This window comes from Phaseolus vulgaris, chromosome 1 (assembly GCF_000499845.2).
Source record: "Phaseolus vulgaris cultivar G19833 chromosome 1, P. vulgaris v2.0, whole genome shotgun sequence".
In the NCBI taxonomy this organism is placed as follows: Eukaryota; Viridiplantae; Streptophyta; class Magnoliopsida; order Fabales; family Fabaceae; genus Phaseolus; species Phaseolus vulgaris.
Window position 1 is genome coordinate 30,879,769 of NC_023759.2, and position 24,920 is coordinate 30,904,688.

At 33.9% G+C, this 24,920-nt stretch overlaps 1 long non-coding RNA gene and 1 pseudogene across 1 annotated transcript; both read left to right on the top strand.

Moving 5' to 3' along the window:
* Positions 1–341: 341 nt before the first annotated feature.
* Positions 342–3,301, top strand: LOC137813912 (uncharacterized). Its single transcript, XR_011081539.1, has 5 exons — positions 342–784; positions 875–1,083; positions 1,256–1,388; positions 1,514–1,658; positions 1,795–3,301. It is a non-coding gene; the product is annotated as an uncharacterized lncRNA (long non-coding RNA).
* Positions 3,302–22,693: 19,392 nt separating this feature from the next.
* Positions 22,694–22,891, top strand: LOC137816143 (small ribosomal subunit protein eS30z/eS30y/eS30x-like; annotated as a pseudogene).
* The last annotated feature ends 2,029 nt before the right edge of the window (positions 22,892–24,920 follow it).

Here is a 24,920-nt window from a genome sequence, read left to right on the forward strand (position 1 = left end):
GGTAGCGGGTTAGGTGAATTTAATTGTGGAAGTAAATGGTTAGGTGAGGGTAGTTGGGGAAGTAAATGATCACGTGAAGTAGAGGTGGGTGGTAGGTGAAGGGGTTCAATGTGAGTTGTTGATGACATGTGGTTTTTGTAGGTGACTCTAGTGCAATGTTAGGTGAGTTTATTGGTGGAAGTGAAGTCTCACTTAGAGTTATGTTGTGGGTTGTTTTGGAAGAGTGCGAAAGGTGCGAGCTTCTTTCCTAGTTGTGAGGGTGGTAGGGTAGAGGGGGCTTTGGTCCATGATATGGTTTGAGGAGAGATATGTTAAATACTGGGTGAACCTTAGAATTTGGTGGGAGAGCTAGTTCATAAGCCACTTCAGTAATGCTTTTGGTAATAAGGTATGGGCCATAGAATTTTCGGGTAAGCTAGTGGTGAGGGGAGCCGATGAGGGATGTTTGGCGGTAAGCCTGTCGACGGAGGAGTACCCAATTGCTGATTGTGAAGACGTGATGACGTCGTCCGGTGTTCGCTGTCTTGGCCATGCGTTGTTGTGACAACGCCAAATTAGTCTTCAACTGGCGCAAAATTTGTGTTCGCTTTTGGAGGGTGGTGTCCAGATTGGGTTCCGATGCAGTGTCGGATACATAATCTAGGATGGATGGTGGTGGTCTTTCATAGAGCGCTTGGAACGGGGTTGTTTTGATGGCCGAATGGTAAGAAGAATTGTACCAAAACTTGGCGGGGTGCAAGTATTTGTACCAACATCGCAGATTGTCATTGGTGAAACAATGAAGGTATATCTCCAAACATCTATTAATAACCTCGGTTTGACCTTCGGTTTGAGGGTGATAAGTCGTACTAAACTTCAGTTTTGTTCCTTGTAGGTGAAAAAGCTCCTCCAAGAAGTTACTGAGGAAGAGCGGGTCTCGATCTGAGATTATGGATTTTGGAATGCCATGCAATCTGCAGAGCTCCACAGGGAAACGGTTGGCTAGTTGGGAGGTGGTGAAGGATGTGGAGAGGGCTATGAAATGAGCAGATTTTGAAAGTCGGTCATAGACCACCCAAATAATTGTATGGTCGAAAGATGATGGTAAGTGAGTGATAAAATCAGTTGTTAGTTCATCCCAGATTTTGGTTGAGAGGAGGGGGGGGGGTTGGGTTGTAATAATTCTAAGGGTTTTTTGTTAATGGGTTTATTCTGTTGGGAGGGAAGGCACTCTATGATGAAAGTTTTTGTGTCCTTGTACATACTTGGCCAATAGAAAGAGGCAGCTAAATGAGCTAGATTGGCTTTGAGACTGAAATACCCTACGAATGGGGTTGCATGAAACTCGTGAAGAATGGGTGGGCGAAGATTGGTTGTTGATGGAACGTAGAGTCTCTGGCCGTGGTACAGTAAGTCATTGTGAAAATTGAAATTTGAGTTGGAAATACCTATCAATTTGTTTTTTTCTTGTTGTCCAGTTGTTGTCTGATAATACTTTTTTAATTTTGTGATGATCTCTGGTACTGGGGTGGAGATGGCTAAGAAAAATGAGGACGGTGGCTTGGAGAGGAAATCAGCAGCTTGGTTGTGACGTCCATGCTAATAAAGGATATCAAAACTATACCCAATAAGTCGTGAAGCTCATTTTTGTTGCTTCGACGTATGCCAAACGCTGATAAGTAATCCCCTTAAACTTTGTTGGTATGTGATAATTTGAAAGTGATTGCCAATGAGATAGTGTCTCCATTTCTTAACAGATTCATTAATGTCTAGCATCTCTTTAACATAAACTGAACTGCTTTGTTTCCTGGACAGAGCTTCTTATTGAAGAAGGCAATAGGGTGCCTTGCTTGATATAAAACGAAGCATCCGTTTCCACTACAAAAGGGATGGTGAAATCAGGGAGGTGCAAGATAGAGGGTGTAGTTAGGATATTTTTGATCTGTAAGAAGGATGTGTTGGCATTGTGATTCCATGTAAAAACTTTCAATTTTAGTAAATTCGTGAGTGGAGAGGCAAGAGTGGCATAACCGCGGATGAACTTCCGGTAAAACCCCATAATGCCCAAAAACGCACGCACCGTAGTGAATGATTTGGGCTCGAGCTACTGTAGAATAGCTTGAATCTTTTCTGGATCCGGGGAAACCGTTCCCCGTTGAATGATATGCCCAATTAGGTAATTGTAGGGGCTGAAAAATTTAACTTTGATTCTTTAATAAAAAACTTATGAGTCTGAAGTAATTGGAGAACAATGTTGAGATGTTGAATGTGGTCTGTCATGGATGTATTGTAGATTAAGATGTCATTAAAGAAAACTAGTACAAAACGTCTTAGGTATGGTTGAAGGAGGTCATTCTTGCAGCTTGAAAGGTAGACGGAGCATTAGATAAGCCAAATGGCATAACTAAAAACTCATAATGACCATCAAAGGTCCGAAAAGTTGTCTTGTGGAAATCTGTGGGGTGTACACGTATTTGGTGATAGCCAGATCTTAGGTCAATCTTAGAGTTAATTCATCTAAGAGTTCCTCAATCGTGGGGACAAGAAATCTATCCTTCATCGTGATAACATTTAAGGCCCTGTAATCCACATAAAATCTCTATGATTCATCTCTCCTTTTTTTTATGAGTATGATTGCGGAGGAAAAGGGGCTAGTACTTGGGCGTATGATGCCCACATACAACATTTCTTGAATGAGAGAAGTCATAATGTGTTTATGGGTGTGGGGATAGTGGTAAGGTTTGATATTTATGTGGGTGGAGTTTGGGATCAAAGGAATGTGATGGTTCTGGGGGCAATGGGGAGGTAAACCGTGAGGAGGTGAGAAAAATGAATGGTATGTGTGGAGTAGGTTTTGAATCTCGGGGTGTATATCTGGTGGGGAAGGGTTGGAGCATGGTAAGGGATCCGGTTGAAAGGTGAGCAAATGAAGTGATGTTATGGCTTTGGTATGTAGGAGGTGACAAATATTGGTGACGAAAGCGTGTGTGTCCAAGAGTTTGTTGGTTCCAACTAGGGTTATGAGGGTGCTCTAATGATGGAAAAAAGAGTTGTGGTGTAGAGAAATCTACTTGTAGGGGTCCGAGGTAGCGCAACCAGTCCATTCTTAGGACTACATCTGCATCTTCAATTGGAATGAAGTAAAGTGAGATGGAAAAACAATGGTTTTGTATAGAAACAGTAATTGTAGGCTTGGGATGCATGCAATGAATTTTCTTGCCGTTTCCAACCATGATGGAAAATGGTTTAATTGGAAGGGTGCAAAGGTTGAGGTGATGAGCTAGGCGAGGTTGGAGGATATTATGTGAGCTCCCTGTGTCTATTAAAATGGTAACGAGTGTATGCTGAATAAACCCCTGAAGTTTGAAGGTGTGGGCCGAGGGGGTTCCAAATAAGGTATGGAGAGATAGGTGTACTGGATTAGGTTCCTCAGTGTCAAAGATAGTATCTAAGGTAGAGAAGGTTTCTGGGTGGGCTTCTGGTGTAGGTTCTTCATTGAGTAGCAATAAGAAACGTTTGTTGAGACATTTGTGACTAGGAAAAAAAAATCGTCACAATTGTAACATAAGTCGATTGCTCGATGTTCTTGTAACTGGGTGGATGAAAGTTTTGTTATAGGTAGATAAGTGGGTGTGGTGGTTGTTGTCTGAGGTTGGAAAGGAGGACGTGGTGGTGGTAATAGATGTGGGGATGTTTGTGGAATTATAGGGTTGCAGTTATACTTCCTTAAATCATGGATTTTAGATTCCAAGAGTTTCGCAAGGCCCATGGCTTGGGTGATTGAGGTAGGTTGAAGAATAATTATCTCTCTTTTTATTTTTGGGACCAAACCAGAAATGAAACAATTGAGGATCATCTTGGGTGTGAGGCCCAAGACTCGATTGCATAGTTTTCAAAAGATTTTTTTGTACTTAGTGACTGTGCTATTCTGGCAGAGTTTGAACAATTATGCTTGATGGTTGGCGTAAGTTGAGGGACCAAATCAAAGCTCTAAGGCACGACTGAATGAGAGTCAGTCACTTAGTTGATGATTTTGGTACATCCATTTAAATCAACTAAGAGCATCTTCGTGCATATAGAAAGTTGTCATGTGTAAGCGAGACTCCCAAGTAATATTGTAAAATTGGAAAAACTGGTCGTCCTGAAAAAGCCAATCGAGCGGATCAGACCCATCAAAGAAAGATAATTGGATTTTTGGGGGACGGGGTAGGGTAGGAACCATCGGAGGTGGAGCAGTGAGGGGGGGACAACAAATATTGTTGTGGTAAAGATGGATGAGGCAGTATGAGAATTTAGGGGTGAGGGTGAGACAGGGGGTATGTTTGGAACAGAGAATGGGGTAGAAGAGCTATTTGTTTCATTTGGGAAAACTAACGTGGGTGATATAGATGTTAAGATGTTATGGAGGGTGTGAGTGACGACCTCTTGTTTGGAGTCCAATCTTTTTAACGAGATTCTAGAGTGTGGTGTAAGGTATTATAACGGGTTTCGTGATGGTCATGGGTTTGTTGGATTTGGGTTTCGAGGTGGGTTAGTTTGTCTAAAATGGTTTGGAGGATTTCTTCTAAATCTTATTTTGATTTGGGAGGCATGAAGATAGGTTCCTCGTTATGGATCTAGTTCAGTGGATTCTGAGACTAAACTAGCAGATCGATATGGTACCTGCGAAGATGTTTTTTGGCACTGGAAATTTTCCGGTCACACTGCACATTGTTGGGCTTGCCTGAAGCACAGTGAGAAACTGTGGTATTGAGCTGGGTTGGACTGGTCAGATGTGGAAATAATATTGCGCTTTGGACTAGCGAGTGTTGGGCCGGGGCGGGTCTCCTTATTGTGTGAATGGTTGCACTTTGGCACAATAGGTTTAGCATATCTTTTCCTCTATGAACGAGAATCGTGTATCTTTTCCTCCATTTGCCTAATTACTACCGATTAATTATATCAGAGTTTATTATTAACAAAATTGTTTGTATTGGAGGTTACTGGTTCATTCGCCCTAGTTGATGAAATACATACATTACTAACTTTTTATTGAAATATTTACTTATTTTCAACACAACCATTTTTAAATAAAAATCAAATTATGTATGCATTATCTCATACTAAAACCTACAATAAATAAATAAGAATAAATGCGTATGAATTGCAATATGTCAAATAAATAACATAAATAGGAAAAGAAGTTAGAACAAACTTATTGTCAAAGCCAACTGTCATGACAAGGACTTAAAGGATTAAGGTTGTGTGCTAAGAATCCATGAATTGCTATATTCAAAGAATGTGACGGCCATGCCATTTTGAAGAGAAAGTAAGACGTAGAACAAAGTATTTAGAACGCCAGAATTACATGTTAATCATGTTTTAAGTATGCTCTCAAATATCTATTCGTTGAAGTTTAAAATTATATATATATATATATATATATATATATATAATTCAAATTAAATTATGGGAGGAGTAAATTAATAATTTTATAAATAATTTTGAAATTTTTTTTATTACTTTTCATAGACAACAAGCAAATTGTATAAGTTTTACAATTGAAACCAATGAGGTGATTGTTAAACTTGTGCGATGATATTATGATGTGACAACTCAGAAGAATGCATATAATACAAAGATTTTTTAAATTTTGAACTAGTGTAAAGTTTAAAATCAATTTATTTAAAAAAAATTTAATAGGTGTTGACAATGGAACAATTTAAAGATATACAATTGTAAACTATTGTCATTCACATTTACATATATATGTTCATTGGTTCAAACTCGAGAAGAATATAAGTTTTCTACTATAAGATTGTAAGGAAGCTAACCAAAATGAAAAATGAAAGTGTTGTGATTTGCTATAAGGGTTTGTCTTATAACATAGTATTTTTTTTATCATTATTTTCTTTTTAAAAATATGCGGTGATTGATATATTGTTAAAGTTATAGAAAAATTTCTTATGTGAGGCAAGTGAAGAAAAAGTATTTTAGGTGAGTTAAGAAATAATGTGTAAACTAAAGAGTTATGGAATATTAAGTGTTAATGATCGTGACATTTTTAATATTTTTTTTAGAATGGCAATGAAAATTGTTTCACCAATAAGAGAAATGAAATGATGTCAAATATTATACTCTAAGCATGTTGTATGGATACGAGTAGAAAGTGGGAGAGTGATTGAAATGTCTTCAATAAGGTGGAAAGGTACATAAGTATATGGAGGAATGAAAAAGTTGAAGTAGTTTTACATGAGAAGAGAAAGAAAAAAAAATGATTAAATTTTGGTACGATGAATAATGTAGGATGACAACCTAAGTAATAAGTTTCCTAAGTTAATATGCAATTTAGAATAACAGAATGGTAGTATAAAAGAAGTAGGAGAATAGAGGTATTGGATATGAAATTTTAAGTTAGAGGAAGAGTGATTTGAATGAGAGAGAATTATAGTGAAAATGATGATAAAAAGTTTTGAACAAGTTTCTATTAGGAGATAGAATAATGACAACTTGAGTTAACAAGGGAAGTATTTGGACAATTATCACTTAAATCATGAAGGTTTGCATAATGACATTAGAAGTATCCAAAAGGTCAAAATGAAACCAAAGATACGTTTTTTGGAGTGGAGAATAATACAAAATATTATACCTATGGCTAAAAGGAATTTAGACTAAACCAAGTGAAGTGATATGTCTATCATGTGTAAAAATGGTTGAAACTATATCTCATTTTTTTATGGACAAGTCTACTTTGAACATATATAAATATTTACAAAAATTACATAGAATTTTGCCAACATATTACATAACTAAGTCAAGTTCTTATACTAATAATGCTCAACCAAACTCCTTCAAATACATAACTCTATCTAGGATATATTACAAAAATTTTACCCTTTAACATATTGCATATGAAAAGTTTTGTTTGAAACTATCTTTTTTATGCACATAGACTTTTGACAATTACTTTTTATAATAAAATATTCTATTATAATAATAAAAATAAAAATAAATAGAATATTATAATAAAATAATAATTTAGAAGTTTGTAAGTTATATATTATTAAAAAAAAAGGAGTATCAAGCTATCAAGTTTCTATTGCATAACTTGAGGCTTTATAATTGCTTTTAAATCTTTTCGTCGTAGCAAGTTTGTGTCTCTACATCTTATATAGTTTTGAATGTCATGATGGTAAGGGCCAAATGTAGATACATGAAATTCACCATCTTTATCAAGCTCCTCTTCCAAGGTTTTACGAATTTAGATGATCCATTGGAGCTCATCAAAGTTAGACTTAGAATCTAGAAGCATAACACCCTCCTCCTCACTTTACCTCTTTGACTTAAAATCACAATAAATACACTTTCCTTCTCACTTCAATTTCTTCTCTCAAATCATTATGCATAACATAGAAATGAATGTGTAAATGATACACACTCTAAGATTTGTATCTTAGGTTCCTTTTCCATACGTTTTTTGTGCAACATGGTCTTCTCTCCTTTCATTGCATTTGAGTTATCCTTCCCCACCTGCATGACAAAAATCATAGAACTCACACTATCCACCTTCCCATGATTTTCTTTCCTACAACTTGCTTTGGACTCTCCACTACCAAACAACAATTAATACCAATGCTTAACATTATACCACATTACTTTTCAAGCAAAGTTTCAGTCATGACAATGTATAATCCCCACATATAACCACTTTTTTTGCCCATGCAAGAAAAAACTTGGTTATGCCATAGATGGATATAAATTGTAAAGAATATAGTGGAATTTTTACTTACCTCTCTCACTATATGAAATACTAGTGACAAATGTAGCTTGTGATACATTTTCATATCATATATCCCATCATTCCTAAATATGGTCTCGCTCATTGTAATATCATACTAAACAAGTTGTTTTACAGTTGGCTCATATAACTATAGTAGTCTAACTTTAGCCTCTGTTACATTCAATTTGTATCCATTCATTGGAATATTACTCCACTACCAATTTACTCACACTCATAAATACTTCATAATAAACATAAATACTAGTGCAAATTCTATACTTCCTCAACATTGAACCTCATTACCTTATTTTCATAACTCAAATCATACTAAGATAATTGTTGAATATAGGGTTTGATGTCTCTAAATCTAAGTGGATTGCTTGAAGACTCTGTTGTTGCTTGAATGTGTGTTTTGTGTAGTTTGAATTTGTTATTCCACTCATAGTTATGATCCAAGGTTGCTTGATTCAAGTTCTTTTGAAAAAATATATTTTTATAAAGAAAGTGAAAAATCAACCTGTTGAATTGTCGTTTCAACTGGTTGTTTTACACGTAATGTTTTTGAAAAGACTTGAAATTGGTTGACCTTGTTGTCAAGTCAATTCAACTGATTATTTTGTGTTTTCAATCGGTTGATTTTTGAAAATTCTTAATAGAATTTTGTTAAAGTGGTTTAATCTGTTTTAATTGTTTTAAAACTGATTTGGCCATTGCATTAAATGTTTTTAACAACTAGTTGGAGTTTAAATAATATGTTTTACGCTCTGGTTGTTAATGATTCAGATTATCTCTTTCAAATCATTTTTTCCAAGATTGCTTCAAGATTTGGATTCTTTCGAAGAGTGGAATAGGATTGCATTGTATTCTTTCTGTTCAATACGTAATTGTACCAGGTGTGATGTGATTCCAATAACATGATAGGGATATGATATGAACATGTTATGGATTCAACAAGAGTTGGAATATGATTATACACTTTTTAAGAATTGGATCAATGTTCTTAAACATTCAAGAACTCACCAAATCACAAGAACCAAGCCAAACTCACATAGAAACCCATTTTGAACAACAAACCCATGGATAGAAACTCAAGAACACAACATATAACATTTATACCCATGGAGGTCGTGACCAAAACAACAAGAACAACCAATTTGCACCGATTAAAATTGAATATAAGTGCAGCAAATGAAAGAGGACATCATAAGGAAGAGATTGCACTTATTGAAAGTGAAAACAAACAAGTAGAACAAAAATGGGTAATTTGGAAAGTGAAGGGGAAAATGGATTTATGTGTATGAAGCTCTTAGAATGTGCACGCCACTTGAAGGATGGTTGGCTTCAAGATGAGTGTTGTTGCCGCCACTTGAGAGCCCAAGAATTCACTCAAGATAAGACTTGAAGAGAAGAAGACACAAGTCTCTCTCACTCACTCACCAATTTGGTAGAGGTTCTTTACTCTCAAAATCAATCTTATTATTTCAAAGACCTAAGCCTCCCTTTTATAATGAGGAAGATCGGTCACAAGTACAAGAGAAGCTTACAAGAGAAGCTTTGAAAGGTGACCTTCTAACTCTTCCTATTTTAGCGCCTAAAGGAGTGTGAAGAGATACCTTTCTAGTTTCTTCCTAAAAAATAACGCCTAAGGTACTTACAAAAAAGGTGTCTTTTTGGTTTCCCTCTTAGTACCTTCCTGAACACTACTCCTATATGTTTTACAAATTTATTCAAAAGAAATTACAAAGAAAGATATTAATTGGAGCCCATTCTTAAATGCTTGTAGTCTTCTTGTTGGCTTTGGGCTTGATCCTCTCTTTATTTAATTCTTCTTTAATTTTTTAGAAGACTAGAAGGAAGAACTTTAAATGTTTGGGTGGATGGCCTCTTCCTCCATTAGTAAAATCCTCTTCTTTTTGCTCCATCAAGGTGTTGTCATTCATTTTCTCTCTTGACTATTGTATTTCTATAAGAATTGTTGTTGTGCATATCCAAAGGATGTTCTGTGATCTACGAGTGTTGTTTGTCAAAGGTGGTGTGTGTTCTTGAAGGGTTAAGATCACCACTTTGGTGTGTGTTGTGTAATCAAGGTGTTTGATTGCTTAGTGGATTTCTGAGAGATTTTTGAGGGTTGGATGTAGCTCTTGGTAAAGAGTGAACCAATATAAAACTTTTTGTGTTGATCTTTCTATCCCTTATCTCATTTAAATCTGTTCTGCTTTGGTTTTTAATAACAGCTGATAAAAACAACCGATTGTTTCGCAAAAACAACTGGTTGATTTTTTGGAATCATATTAAAAATATATTTGTCTTTGGTTGAACTGATTTCTCCTTCATTGATTTCTCATTGGATTTTAATCTACCTTCAAAACTTTCGAAAATCTTTCATAAACAATTCAGCCCCCCTCTTGTTTAAGACCTACAATTCTAATAATAATTATCAAGCATATGCTCCCTATAAGCTTCACACCCTGCCAACTATTATACCATTGCTTGTCTTGTGAGATTAGGTTATCTCATGTTGGTAGCCTTTAGTATCTGTCTAAAACTACTTCAATTTCAGTCAACGAATATATCTACAACATAGTTATATTTAAGAGATACTTAACAACATAATCTACTACAAAATAAAACATGTAGTCCTGACATAATAACCATACTTAATCCCATTTTTTTTCTAGGAATGATCTGATTCATCAGGCTTGGTAGAATATCAATATTGCATTCTTAATTATGCTTGTAACATACATCTTATTTCTTAATATTTTCTCTTGTTCCTCACCCTTTACATAGCTCTTCTCTCTCTTTGATTATTACTTTAATGATCTTATGCACTTTATTTTGGCATAGGTGACAATCATAATACGAGAATATCGTTTTTGAGAACACATCTCATATAAGCCCACACTTCCATTTCGGTCATACAAAACACTTATTTTGCATCAATCATTTCATTCCTAAATACAACCATATTCCTTTAATTTCATAAATTTCAAATAACATCTATCCACAAATCCCTCCAGACCATATCCCCTTTAACATTAAGTTCCATCAGACAACAATGTTGAAAATGGGCCACAACTTGGCTATGATATATCGTGCTTACCCTTGTACACCTATTAGACCTGTTCTGCACTCAACAACTATCCTACAATAAAGAAATAAATGATTGAGATTTTCCTCATTCTCTTCGCACATTGCACATAGATAATTTTCAATCATTATTCTTATACTTATTGGGTTTCCCCTTGCGACTCTGTTTAAGTGCAAAATGATGTGTGGATGAAAGGACCTTCACTTTTTAAAATAGATTGTACATATCATTATCTTTCACTCTATAAGTATTCTACAGCTTTGTATATGTCAATTTAACTATGTATGATTCTGCCTCATAATCTCTCCACACCTATACATCCTCCATTTCCCTAAGTAATAAATTTCATGTTACATCTTTTGAATGCTGATACTTGATATCTTTCTCACTCAAACTAGTCTCTCCTCCAATTCATATACTCCACTCCCAACTATTGTCCTTCCATCTCCCTAGCTTCCCAATTATTTATTCCTTCATATTTGTATTTACATATAATGTAGGAAATCTACACATGAGTGATATTTCTCCTACCAATCTATCCTCCTAAAATTTTGTCCTAATTCTTGATCCCATTTTCCAAGCGACATTCTCATCAAACCAATTTCTTTCTTCTTCTTCTTCCCCGCATACTTCACGCAAATCTCAATACCATTACGACTTATGCTGAATACTAATTTTCTCATTCAAACTTCTCCATGATCCATATTATTATTCTAAAATATTCTTTCATAAGTCCTATATTTCCATTTTTAGTCTCCACTTCCTCTTGTCCAATAAAGTTGTATGAATTAAATTTATATCTTAAATATTTAACACTCCGTCTTTTCTTGGTTTACATAGATTTTTGTATTTAATACAAGTTATTTTCCTACCTTTAGACTCCTAACCTCACAATAAGTTTCTTTATACTTTCCTAATTGCAAAGCATACACATGCGAGGCTTTTAAACAAGGACATATAGTACATAATAAAAAATTTATTAGGCATAATCAACCCATTGAAGACAAAATCTCACCTTTCCACCTTATCAATTTCTTCACAACATATTGCCAAAAGTTTTGTTTTCTTAAATTTCCCCCACAAACATTCCTGAGTAATTGAATGAGACTTTAATTAGGCTACAATTTAGGATCTTTAAAAACCTCTCTAGTTCATCCTCCTTTATACCTAAACCTCTCTAGTTCATCCTCCTTTATACCTAAACCTCCAATTTTACTTCTATCTAAATTTACTCTAAGACCTCACACAAGTTCAAAACATCTAAATATGTTTTTTATTACTTGAACATTTTAGATCTGTGTTACACATAAACAATGTGTCATTAACAAACTATAACATATTAATCACAATCTTTTTTTTTTCTAGTTTCACTCCTTCTAGTATATGTTTCCTAACAATTTTCCCTACAATCTCAAATAGAATTTTTGCCGCTAATAAGACAAAATATGAGGCCAATGGATCACCATATCATTGGCTTTTGTTGGCATGAATTCATGAACTGGGTTATCCCTTCATCCACATAAACATAATCTATTGTTCATGGAACGTATAAAATATTATCTAACCTAGTCATAAAAAATTTCATAATCCACCTTGACTATTATACTTTTCTTCTTTTTGCATCTAACCTTTTCCACCACTTCATTACCAACTAATACAATGTCCAACAATCATTTACTCTTAGCTAAGGCTGATTGGGAGCAATTTATGGTCTTAGGAAGAAAACTCTTCAATATATTTATGAAAACTTTGGATAATAACTTTTATCTCACAATAATTCTTAATGAAACAAAAATTGAAACCATTAGTGATGTAATTCTAGCTTTATTTGCGTTGTTTCTTTTGGTTTAGTTCTTTGTTACAAAAGGTGGGGAAAATTTGTGACTTCTAAGGATGAAGTTGAACCATGGAAGAAGGTGAAATGAAATAGGGACAATATGCTTCGAAGATGTGAGGCAAAATTCTAAGAGAATCATTGCTAGAACACTCACAAAAATGTTAACTAGGAGGGAGCTAGGAGACAATTGAGGCTGAATTTGTGCAGCAATTCATTAGTCAATCAAAGCTTGAAAATACATGTGTTGAGCACTTTTGTTTATAGCCTAAATCTGAAAATACTTTCCACTCATATCTTGACAAATGACACTTTATAATTGAAGTAAATGTTCTCCTTTCATGGAGTGACAAGTGATGGCTTGTGAGTGGAGAGGATTTCTCTCCATTGAGGTGCAGCCATGTGGCAATCATGCTTCCCATGTTGGTTGTCCAGCTGGCCCTTCACATTTCCCTTGCTACGTAGGTGCCCTCCATACCTCCTTAGAATCCTCTCCAAAAACCCTAAACGCTCTAGGGTTGCAAATGGGCTGAAAAAGGCCAAATTGTAACCCTAACTAGACTCTCTACTTCCTATTCTAATTGGCCCAATACATGGCCCAAAAATAAGCCCAAATAAGGCTCAAATACAAGCCCAAATATCTTTACAATTTTATAAGACTAGGAAATTTGGAAGAAAAGTTAAAAAATAATTCTCCATAAAAATAGAGTTTTTTGAACTTCTTCTTCTTCTTCCATTCTTCTAGCATTGGCCCTAGTTAAAGGTCTAATATGTGTCTTTTCAAATGGTCCTCCATCAATTAGGGCCATGAATTTTCGCTCTCACGTTGTCACATTGCTTAATTTTTTATCTTTGTGATGTAGCATCTCAAGGTCATATTATCTTCAGGTGTTATAGGTGGGAATTTCAATATTTTTTTGCTTAAATTCAAGGCCTATTGTATCTCTCAATATTTTAAAAAAAATCTTTAACTATACCTTTGATGAATATTGTATCTTTCATTTTTTTTTAACTAAAACAATCTATTACAATTATTAACAACACTATCAGATATAAATTTACTAAATATATAGAAAACTAACCTCATTTTCTTTCTTTTTTGGGCTTGGCTTCTTATTGTGTGTTTAATTGCTCAATTACCTTCTACCTTCGTACTTGATTCCCTTAACTAGAATTATCTTTGTTTTCTCAAGGATTCAAGGTGCATATTTTTTTTTTCCTTTATAAGCAGATTTGGTCTTTTTGTAAGTTGTCGCTTAACTCATCCTCAATCTCGACTCCCTTCTGCATCTTGCATTTTTCTCTAGGTGATGTCCATCCACTTTTCTTGATATAATGTTTGTTCTTTGTTCTTCTCTATTTCTTGATTATCCATTGTTGCCTTTAATCTGATCATCATGTGGATGCTCTAGCTCTGTGTCATCCTCCTCTTCTTCTCACTTGTGCCCTAACTCACCATCTCCACTTTACATCATAAGGTCTTCTCTAAACACCCATTCATGCTCACCAGCTTCTAATACACTATTCTCTATTGGTTTATCAGTTGTTATATTTGTTGATCAAGAGTGATCAAGTGCTTTGAAGAATCCAAATCCTTTGTGCTTGATGCAAGATTGTGTTGTTGCTGTGTTTTGAGAGGGATCTGGGTAGTTTTATATGTAATCCACTCCTTTGTTGAATCTAAAGCTAATGTGTTTTAAATCTCTTTTAAATAAAGTATTTTTCAAACTAAGTGAAAAAAACCTGTAGTTTTGTCGAATCAACCGGTTGTTTTACTCTTAGGAGTTTTTGAAAAGGTTGAAAACTGTTTAAGTTTGGTTGACTCAACTGCCAAACCAAACAATCGATTGTTTCGTGGTTTCAACCGATTGTTTCTTTGAAAATCCTAATAGAATTATGTTTTGGTGGTTGAATGTGCTTTAAATGATTTCCAACTGAATACGCACCTTCATTAAATGCTTTGACCAATCTTTGGAAAATATAAATAGTTTGTTTATGTTTTCAAACAAATAAGAGAAACATATTTGAGTTTTTCAGTTGTGAAAGAGTTGATTTAAGATTTGAACATTCACATCAAAGCTTTGGGTTTTCTAAGAGAGTGGAATAGGATTGCCTTTGTATTGATTTTAGATTATTCTGTAAACAAGTGTAATCTCTTCTCAACCTTCTATATTTATGGTGTTGTGTTGCCAAGGAGTGTTGTGTGCTCTTGAGGGGATCAAGATCAATACTCTTGGTGTGTGGATTGCCAAAGTGAGTGTGTTTCTTGAAGGGTTCAAGGTCACTGCTTTGGTGGATTGTGTGTTGTAATTTGGTTTGATTTACTTAGTGGATTACCCAGTGACTTTCTGGGGACTGAATGTAGCTCTTGGTTTAAGAGTGAACTAGTATAAATTGTTGGTGTATCTTTCTCTTACCCTTAAACCCATTTACATTATGTTTTTAGCTTTACTGGTATAAACAACCGATTGTTTTTTTTTTGTTGCTTTGTTGTTTTATTGATCTTGATCTTAGCTAACCTGATTTCGGTTCTGGATTCAATCAAAGAATTTTGTTAAACCTTAAAAAGATTTCAAAAACCTCTCTTAAACAATTCACCCCCCTCTCGTTTAAGGTCATATATTCTAACAATATTATGTTTTTAGCTCATGCTAATGTACACTTATTTGGGCCTTCAGTGCGACTCATTTCACGCCCTAACTTTTGATTGGGATTGTTTCATACTAAACATTATACTTGTAATTTTTGTCATATAGTCCATTCTCATTTTGGTGGTTCCTTGTCATCCTTTCTCTTTTCCATTGTGATTACCTTTGAAAATTTCATTATTTGTATCAAAATTATAACGTTAGGAAAACCTCTCTAAACATTTTTTATCGATAAAAAAGAATAGAATAAATAGGGGTATTTAAGGGATACCTAACCCTTGTATAAATAGTTAATACACATAGCCTCAACACCCCTTAGAACAAAGATGTTGCACCAAATCCCTCAAAACATAACATGATGGAGATATGATATGAACATGTTATGGATTCAACAAGAGTTGGAATATGATTAGGCACTTTTTAAGAATTGGATCAATGTTCTTAACATTCAAGAACTCACCAAAACACAAGCACCCCTTTTATAATCAATCTTCTTATTTTAAAGACCTAAGCACCCCTTTTATAATAGAGAGGGATGGTCACAAAGTATAAGAGAAGTTTTTAAAAGGTGACCTTCTAACTCCTTATATTCTAGCACCTAAAGGAGTGTGAAGAGACAACTTTCTAAAGTTTTCCTAAAACTAGCGCCTAAAGTGCTATACAATGGAGGTGTCTTTAAGGTTTCCCTCTTTAGCACATCCTAAATCTATTCTATATTATTTACAAATTTATATAAAAGAAACTATACAAAGAGATATTAGTTGGAGCCCATTCTTGAATGCTTGTAGTCTTCTTGTTGGCTTTAGGCTTGGTCCTCTCCTTATTTAATTCTTCTTTAATTTTTTAGAAGACTATAAGGAAGAACTTTAAATGCTTGGGTGGATGGCCTCTTCCTCCATTAGTGAAATCCTCTCTACCTTGATCTCCATCACCTTACAACAAAGATGTTGCACCAAATCCCTCAAAACAGTGAGTTTCCATTAAAATAACATCTACAAAGCTTGAAGATAGGACTTTGACCCATACACTAGAGAACTACTGGCTTTCAAAAGATGATACAAAAAATTAGAGGTATAGTTTTCCAACTAGCTATTGTACCTTTATAATATCTACAAGCCCAAGACAACCAACTCATGCCTAGCTAAATGTACATTGTGGGCTTCTGTGAAAGGTATTACCACTACCTTTGCTCCAAAACTTATGTTTATTAGCATTACATATACTCGCATTTACTACAGACCTTCCCCACCATGTCTGAAATACAATAAATGCATACTAAGCAAGATACATGAAAAATATACATCCTAAAGGCATAGATGGTAATTAGTCAGAAACAGAGCGCCAACTCCCGCAACAACCACTTCACGCTATAGTGCTAAGTCTTTCCAGAAGCTACTGTTTTTCTCTACGACTTCCTTCAAGCTCCCACCTTAAGGGCCTGTTTGGATTGGGGAGGGGATGTGTAGGGATTTGAGGGAGTGAATGTATGACGATGTGAGAGGAAACTGTGAAGAATGTGAGGGTGTTCGAATTGGGGTATGTTAGGGTGGATGTGTGAGGAAAGTTTATGAGAGTTTGTAAGTGATATGATGGTTGTGAGGGAATTTTAATTTTTTTAAAGGTGTAAAATGTTACTTTACATATTTACCCTTGCCTATTAAAAAAATTAATAATAAAATGAATTATTTTTGTTTAAAAATGAACAACTTTCACATATTTCATAGATTTAAAAATTATAATTAGAAAAAAAAATATGATAAATGTAAATATGTATAATATAAAAATTATAACTAGAAAAAAAAACATGTATTCAACAAATTAAATAAAAACAGAACTTCAAGTAATTTCTTTAAAATATTAAACATGTGCTATAAAATTGGAAAATAAATAAGATCTTATATAAATAAATAAATAAAAAATAATATTAAAAACCATGTAGTAATGAAAAATAAAAAATACTACAACAACAAAAATATAACGTAATTAACAATAGAAAAAATTTCATAAAAAATTATAATCAAATAAATTATAACTCATAAACATAATAACTATACATAGAAATATATTAATATAAACACAACAACAAATTAAATAAAAACAGAACTTCAAATAATTTCTTTAAATATTAAACATATACTATAAAATTAAAAAATAAATCACTTCTTATATAAATAGAAAATTACTATTTTCTAATATTAAAAAACCTCATAATAAAGCAATCTAAAAAATATTACAGCAACAAAAATATAACTTAATTAACCATAGAAAAGGATTTTATAAAAAAATATAATAAAAAATAAGGATAAAAACGTATTAATAGTATAATCCGATATAGTTCAATAATTAATTATTATTATTTAATTTTATTAAATATTTATGTAAGTTACATTTATTTAATAACTAATATTTATAATGAAGTGTAGTTTTTATTAATAAATTATGTAAAAATACGTGAAAAAATATATTAAAAGAAAAATGAAAATCATGTCTTGGAGTTTTATGCTTATGGATTTTCAGCCTCTTGGTGGATGAAGATGCCATAGATTATAAAGTTATAACTTATTATGAACAATTTTATAGCGTAGAGACCAAATTAATAAAATTTAAATACGAGTAAATAGAAGAAAATTGTGAATCATTTAAATAATTCGATAAACAACACAATGACTTAAAGACTTTGATAAACAACACAATTAAACAACAGACTTCGAAAAACAACACAATGATAAACAACCGAGTTCGATAAACAACATAATCAAAACTACAGAGTTCGATAAACAACACAATGATTTAAAGACTCAAATAAACAACACAACCAGACTAAAATGAAATGCAACCTTAAAATATAACTTAAACACCATTCAATTACGTCGAGTCATCATATTAAACAACTTTGTCATTCTTCGTTTGGCAGGTAATCCAAATAGTTGCTTGACCTTAGCTGGGTTTTCACACAAGAAGTCGTAGCATTGGTCTAAGATATTTTCATCACTAATGCTCATGTCAACCAACAAAGACCAGATATCAGATTTAGAGTACTGGTAGGATGTTATGCGACGTTGATGGTGTACATGCTCACCATAATAGTCGGTGCGTCTTCTAATGTCTGCAGCTACATCCTGTGTTGCGGTCGCCTGTATACGAGCAATCTCAACCAAATCAGTGGCCACTTCATTACCATGCTTCATGTAGGACCCAAAAACATCAAGGTTATTGTTTAACATGGAAAATTGATTTTCAATGACATCCACCATGGGTGCTTTTCTCTTTGATCCCTTTGATGAGGAGGTCCCACCCGTTGCCTTAGAGGGCGTAGATTGAGTATTGCTTGGACTATTAGTTGATTCGACATGTGGTTCAGGTAAGCAGGAAAGATCCTCATCAGGAGCATCTGGAGCATCAAACTCCGGCGACTCTGGTATAATCCATGTTATTATCACTTAGATTGACACATATTTTCCGTTGGGCCATGTCTGGTTTCCTGTCGAGGTGTCCTCCCCTTTCCGGTGGCTCTGTCATTCAACCACAACTCCTCCATAAGGTCATAATTGCGAATGGAATTGACACACCATTTACTAGTAGAAGCCTTTGCCTGTAACCAATAAAATGTCAATAAAAATATTAGTAATAGTCCTTTGTTTAAGGTTTAAAGAAATGTTGTCTACATTATTAATTATGGTACCTGGATCAAGCTATCCCAGACTTCGTCCTCTGCCTCAAATTTGTTACTGTTCTGGTTCCATGCAAAACCACTAAGACTAGAAAATAAATCGTGCACCTCCCTCCACCTGTTCTTCAAACTTTTTTGACGATATTTGACATGATTTTTTGTTATGGTATGCATTCCAACCTTGTGTAATGCCATAACAATGTTGTTATCGCCCTGTGTGTTTCAACTACCATCAACTCTTGAACCTCGTCGTGCCTCTTCCACCATTGAACTTAAAAGTGCTAAGTCCATATTCGCGATCCACTTAGTAAACTCTCTCAAATTGCCTGATGAAACTGCAACAACATTTTTAGCGCGATCTATCTAAAAATTGTAATCAAATTAGGGCCAAATAGAGTAAGAAAAATTCAAAATACAATTTATTGCATAAAATTAATTGTTTACATAATGTTGCCACATTTCATTTGCTATATTGTCTCTAATATGTGAACCTATCCTATAATCATCCTCACTAGGTTGAGCAGCTGAAACTTGTAAATCTTGTTCTAGCAAGTCACGATCAACTTCTTCAATGAAAGAATCATCATTGTCCACCACGCGAAGAAAGTTATGGATAATACAACAAGCACAAACTATATTTGTCATAATGTCCAAAGAGTAATGTGGGTCGGTCCCACTAGCTATAATTGGGTAACGCTTTTTCAAAACACTGAAAGTTCTTTCAATTACATTTCGCAGCAACGAATGTCGATGATTAAACAACTCTCGAGCATTTTGTGGACCTCTTCGAGAGTACTCTTTCAAATGGTATCTAACCCCCCGATAAGGTGTTAATATTTGCCCTTTTAACATAAAACTTGCATCGCCAAGATAGTATTTCCCTACAAACATTGTGCAAACCATAATTAGTCTTGAAACGTCTTCAATAAAAAATGTTATACAGACCGAAATACCTTCAACTGACCTTCCAGAACAATAAGAGGATCCTCTCGTATCAATGCATCCTATAGTATTCTTGAATCCGAGGCTGTTCCTTCCCACCTGACTAGAACGTATGTGAATTTCATGTCAAAATCGCACGTTGCGAAAACGTTTTGATTTGGCAAATCTTTTCTTCCTCGAAAACACAGTGCATCACCACGTGGACTTTCACGCGTACATGAGTGCCATTTATGGCACCTAAACAATCCTAATGAAAAAAAAATTGATATTTAAGAAAACAATTAAGAAAAAAATTACGATAAATATAAATGAAATTTGTCATAAATGAACCTTAAAATACGAATAGAATCGGTTGTTGTGTAAGATTTGGGGTTGCACAACACTGTCATCCGGTTGATTTAAGAATTCTCTCTCCAATAGCAAAATCGCATTCAATATGTTATGAAAGTGACGGGAAACTGTTTCTCCAGACCGATGAAAAAAGAATGAAACACTTCGATTCTTGACCTTATGTCCAATAATGTGGAGAAATTTAGCAAGTTGTTCTTCCATGGTTGATCGATATGCATCCTTAACAAGTTTGGTTTGCCTAATTCATTGACATAATTGAATGAATGCTTGTGGTTCCATGCGAATAATGTCACGAGAACGTTCAGTGTGCACCAAATACTCCATCATCTTTTGTCTGCGTCACTATTTTCGTGGTTCAAACTCGGTAATAGAGTTTGTTGTATCACTTAACATACACAACAAATGTAATCCAAAATCAACAATGCAAAGGATCATGTAGCTTTTGTGTTCTTTTGTATTTGCTCTTATAGTTGTGAAATTAATTTCATGTTCGCACTCGCAATATCGTTATAAATTGCAATTGTTTCATCAAAAATTTCATTCTCGTCATGAATTGTTGTCATTATCCATCCCAATAATGTTGACCTCCATAATACACAACCATGTAAGAATTTTTTTTTTCAAATGGTTATATGTAAGATTACAAATCTTACACATTAGTCATTATTGAGTTACCATACTAGTCACAATTTTAGAGTTAGGGTTAGGCTTCTACTATTAGGATAAGGGATAATGTTAGTATTATGGTTATGGTTACTATTTATGTAAGGGATTAGACAATAAATATAAAAATTGTAATTTAATTTTTTTTATTAAAATAAATAACAAATTATTTTTTTTACTAATTACAACAAAATTGTATTTTCTACAAGCCAAAAAAATTATATAATGTAATTAATTATTTTTCTCGTAATAAATACCTTAAAATTGTTTTAATTATTTTTTAAAATAGATCATAAAGAAAAAAAAAACACGCAGTACATTATTTAAATTAAAATTTAATTAAAATCATTAAAAAATATCTTGTGTAGAATTTTTGCACAAATAAAGAAAATATATAATTGTTTTATTTTTATATATTAAAATAAATTTATTTTTGATTTATTTAGTATATCAAATTCATATAAACATGATTTACATAAATATTTCAAGTGGATAGAGACTTTTTTCTTTTATTTTTGTGAATTAAGAGTATCACCTTTTCGAAGAGGTAACTAATTTATTGAAAAAATTATCGTCCCTTTAAAAGAATGACAGTTCTTATAAACACATTTCTAAAGGTAAAAATATCTCTCCATTTTTAAATTATAAGTTTTTAAACATTTTCCATTTGATTATTTTTATTGTTACTATAAAAGTGTAAGATTTAGAATCATATTCTCATATAAATTATATAAACTGAATATTAATTGAAATAAGAAATAATTAAACATATAGTCTTTGTTAATGTATAATAAAATTTTATATAAATTAATAATTTCTTTATTAGTTTTATATTGGACCCAATAGTGGAGAATTTGTTTTAGACCACAGCTATTTTTTTATTAGAGCTAATTTTTTAAGGAGGTAACTTTTTTAAGTACATATAATTTATTTAAAATAAATAACTTACACTACAAAAGTCTCAAATTTTACACATTTTATCTTTTATTTTGATCCAGTTCAAACAAAGTCACACCATTAATAAATAATTTAATTAATTAAAATCTTAGAAAAGGGAAAAATACGAATGGAACAAAATATTTATTAAAAAAAATCATACCACAAATTATTTAAATACACAATCAGGTCCTATTGACTAACACAAAACTGAATATAACATTAAAAAGATATATTAACTAACATAAAAGTGAATATAATATTAAAGACATATATTAACTAACAAAAACTGAATATAACATAAACAGATCCTTAATATTACAATTAAATTAAACATTTGATCATTTTACATCCATACATGTTAAACAACACAAATTTAACTTTTATTTGTACAGATTAAACAAATCCAACAAACTTGAAAGCTAAAAAAAATTAAGGAATAACCTAAAAGAAGAACATTAGGAAGCCTCTAATATTATGAAAGGTTATAATTTGATTCTCTGCACCCAACAACTAGAATCCCTAAACCCCACCTGCTATTAATAACACGTAAAACACACCGCAACCTACAAAGAAAGCACCAATGCATATTAAAACCACCAATGCACAAGCATAACATGCATTTTTTTTTAATTGAATAGAACAAAAAAAATAAAAAAGAACAAAACAAAACAACTTCAGTGCGAAAACAACATAAAACACAAAGGAGTGTGCCTAAACTTAGACTGGAAACAAGTATATATGAACTAGGATGGAGGGGGATTTTACTGGTAGCCGTTGCAGTTGAAGGTATCAGAGAGAGAAGCATCAATTCATCAAAATGGGTAAGGTTCACAAAAATCTTGCGCGTGTAGACAAAGTGTGAGGAAAAACTCCTAGGGTGGCCAAGCAAGACAAGAAGAAGAAGCCACGAGGACGCGCTCACAAGCGAATGCAATACAACCGCCGATTCGTCACCGCCGTGGTGGGATTCGGTAAAAAGCATGGACCAAACTCGTCAGAGAAGTGAGGGGCGTGTGGATGACGGGTTTTGGTAGTTTGCAAAATGTATCACTTGTTTTACTTTTATTTGATTGATGACTGAAAGTTTGATGGTTAAAAAAAAACTAGGATGGAGGCACAAGAACCTAGACTTGAGAAGGAGTAATTTTGTTGAGAAGAATGCTTATAAATAGACTTCACATGTTACACTTCACAAAAAAATATTCAACCTTCTTCTTTTTATATAAATATGGCACATATGATCGTTGTGATATTCACCCAATGTTGTGTAAATCACCATGGACCAAGCTCTTGGTCAAGAAAAACTTCATGGACCTTGCATGGGTTATATAAAAGGAAAATGATTTTTCAACACCCCCAATGTCGTTGCGCCAGATTACACCTGGCTGACATGGAAAGGGTGATTAGGTGGCATGGGCAGTTTGGTAAAATGAGAAAGGCAACGTGGCAGGGTCGTTTGGGTAAAATGAGAAAGGCATAGGAAATTTAAAAATTCCAGAACCGCAAGCAATTGAATACAACGTTGGTGGAGAGAGTACCACCGGGAAAGACGAACATTACGAAGGCGACGACAGAGACGTAGTGCGAAGGTGACAGTGGCGACGTATTGCGAAGGGTGACAACGTTGTAGTGCGAAAGGGGGGTGGTTAAAGGTTTAGGTTGCGGTGGTGTGCGATAGGTTACGGTGATGTGTGAAAAGTGTGCGAAGAACGGGGAGAGGGTAAGTGTGTTTATTTTGGGTTTTCTGGCATTTTAAGGTTTTTGAATAGAATGTTTGTGGTTTAGGGTTTATTTAGGGTTTTAGTACGTGAGTTTTTTTGTTGTGTGTTGTTCTCTTCTTTGATGATTGATATTATTCTTGGACTGAAACTTGGTCATTGTATATTTGTTTTCATTTGAAAGTTTGTAATATTGAAAAAGTATTAAACTTTTGTGATGAGTGATTTGTGTTGTAGTTTTTAGGTATTTAAAGTTTGAATTGATTTTGATTTCATTGTTTAGTGTTTTGTGCTCTGCCATTTTGGATATATTTGTGATTGTTGTGTATTGTTGAGATGTCTTTGTTAAAGTTTGTAGTGAATGTGATCAATTGAGTCGAATCCAGGTTATGCAATTCAACATTCCAGACTTGTGAAGTGGGAACCCATTTGATTTTAAGTGGGGACCTAAGTACAACTTTATGCACTTTCATGTCATCCTCCAACTTAATGTTTGGAAGTTTTTTTTTTTGTGAGGGTTCAAATGGGACTCCAGTGCTCAATTGAGGTTAGGGAATTGGATAGTGCAAGAATAGCTTTAGTTCTAGTGTGTCAATGTATTTGGGGACCCCTTTGATTTTAAATGGGGACCTGTGTACAACTTTATGCATTTTCATGTCATCATCCAACTTAATGTTTGCAAGTAATATTTTTTGGTGTTGTGAGTGTTCAGATGGGATTCCAGTGAGGTCATTGGAGGTTAGTGGAAGACTAGCTTCAGTTATGGTGTGTCAATGTATTAAGGGGATCCCTTTGATTTTAAGTGGGGACCTGTGTAGAACTTTATGCAGTGTCATGTCATCCTCCAACTTAATGTTTGCAAGTTATTCCTTTTGGTGTTGTGAGGGTTTAGATGGGACTCCAGTGAGCTCATTGGAGGTTAGGGAAATGGATAGTGCAAGACTAGCTTCACTTCTGGTGTGTAAATGTATGTAGGGACCTCTTTGATTTATGTGGGGACCTGTGTAGAACTTTATGCAATGTCATGTGATCCTCCAACTTAATGTTTGCAAATTTATTTATTTTTGGTGTTGTGAGGATTCAGATGGGACCCGAGTGAGCTCATTATAGGTTAGGAAATTGGATAGTGCAAGACTAGCTTCACTTCTAGTGTGTGAATGTATGTGGGGACCCCTTTGATTTTATGTGGTGACCTATGTAGAACTTTATGCAATGTCATGTCATCCTCCAACTTAATGTTTGCAAGGTTTTTTTCTTTTGGTGTTGTGAGGGTTCATATGGGACTCTAGTGAGCTCAATTGAGGTTAGGGAATTGGATAGTGCAAG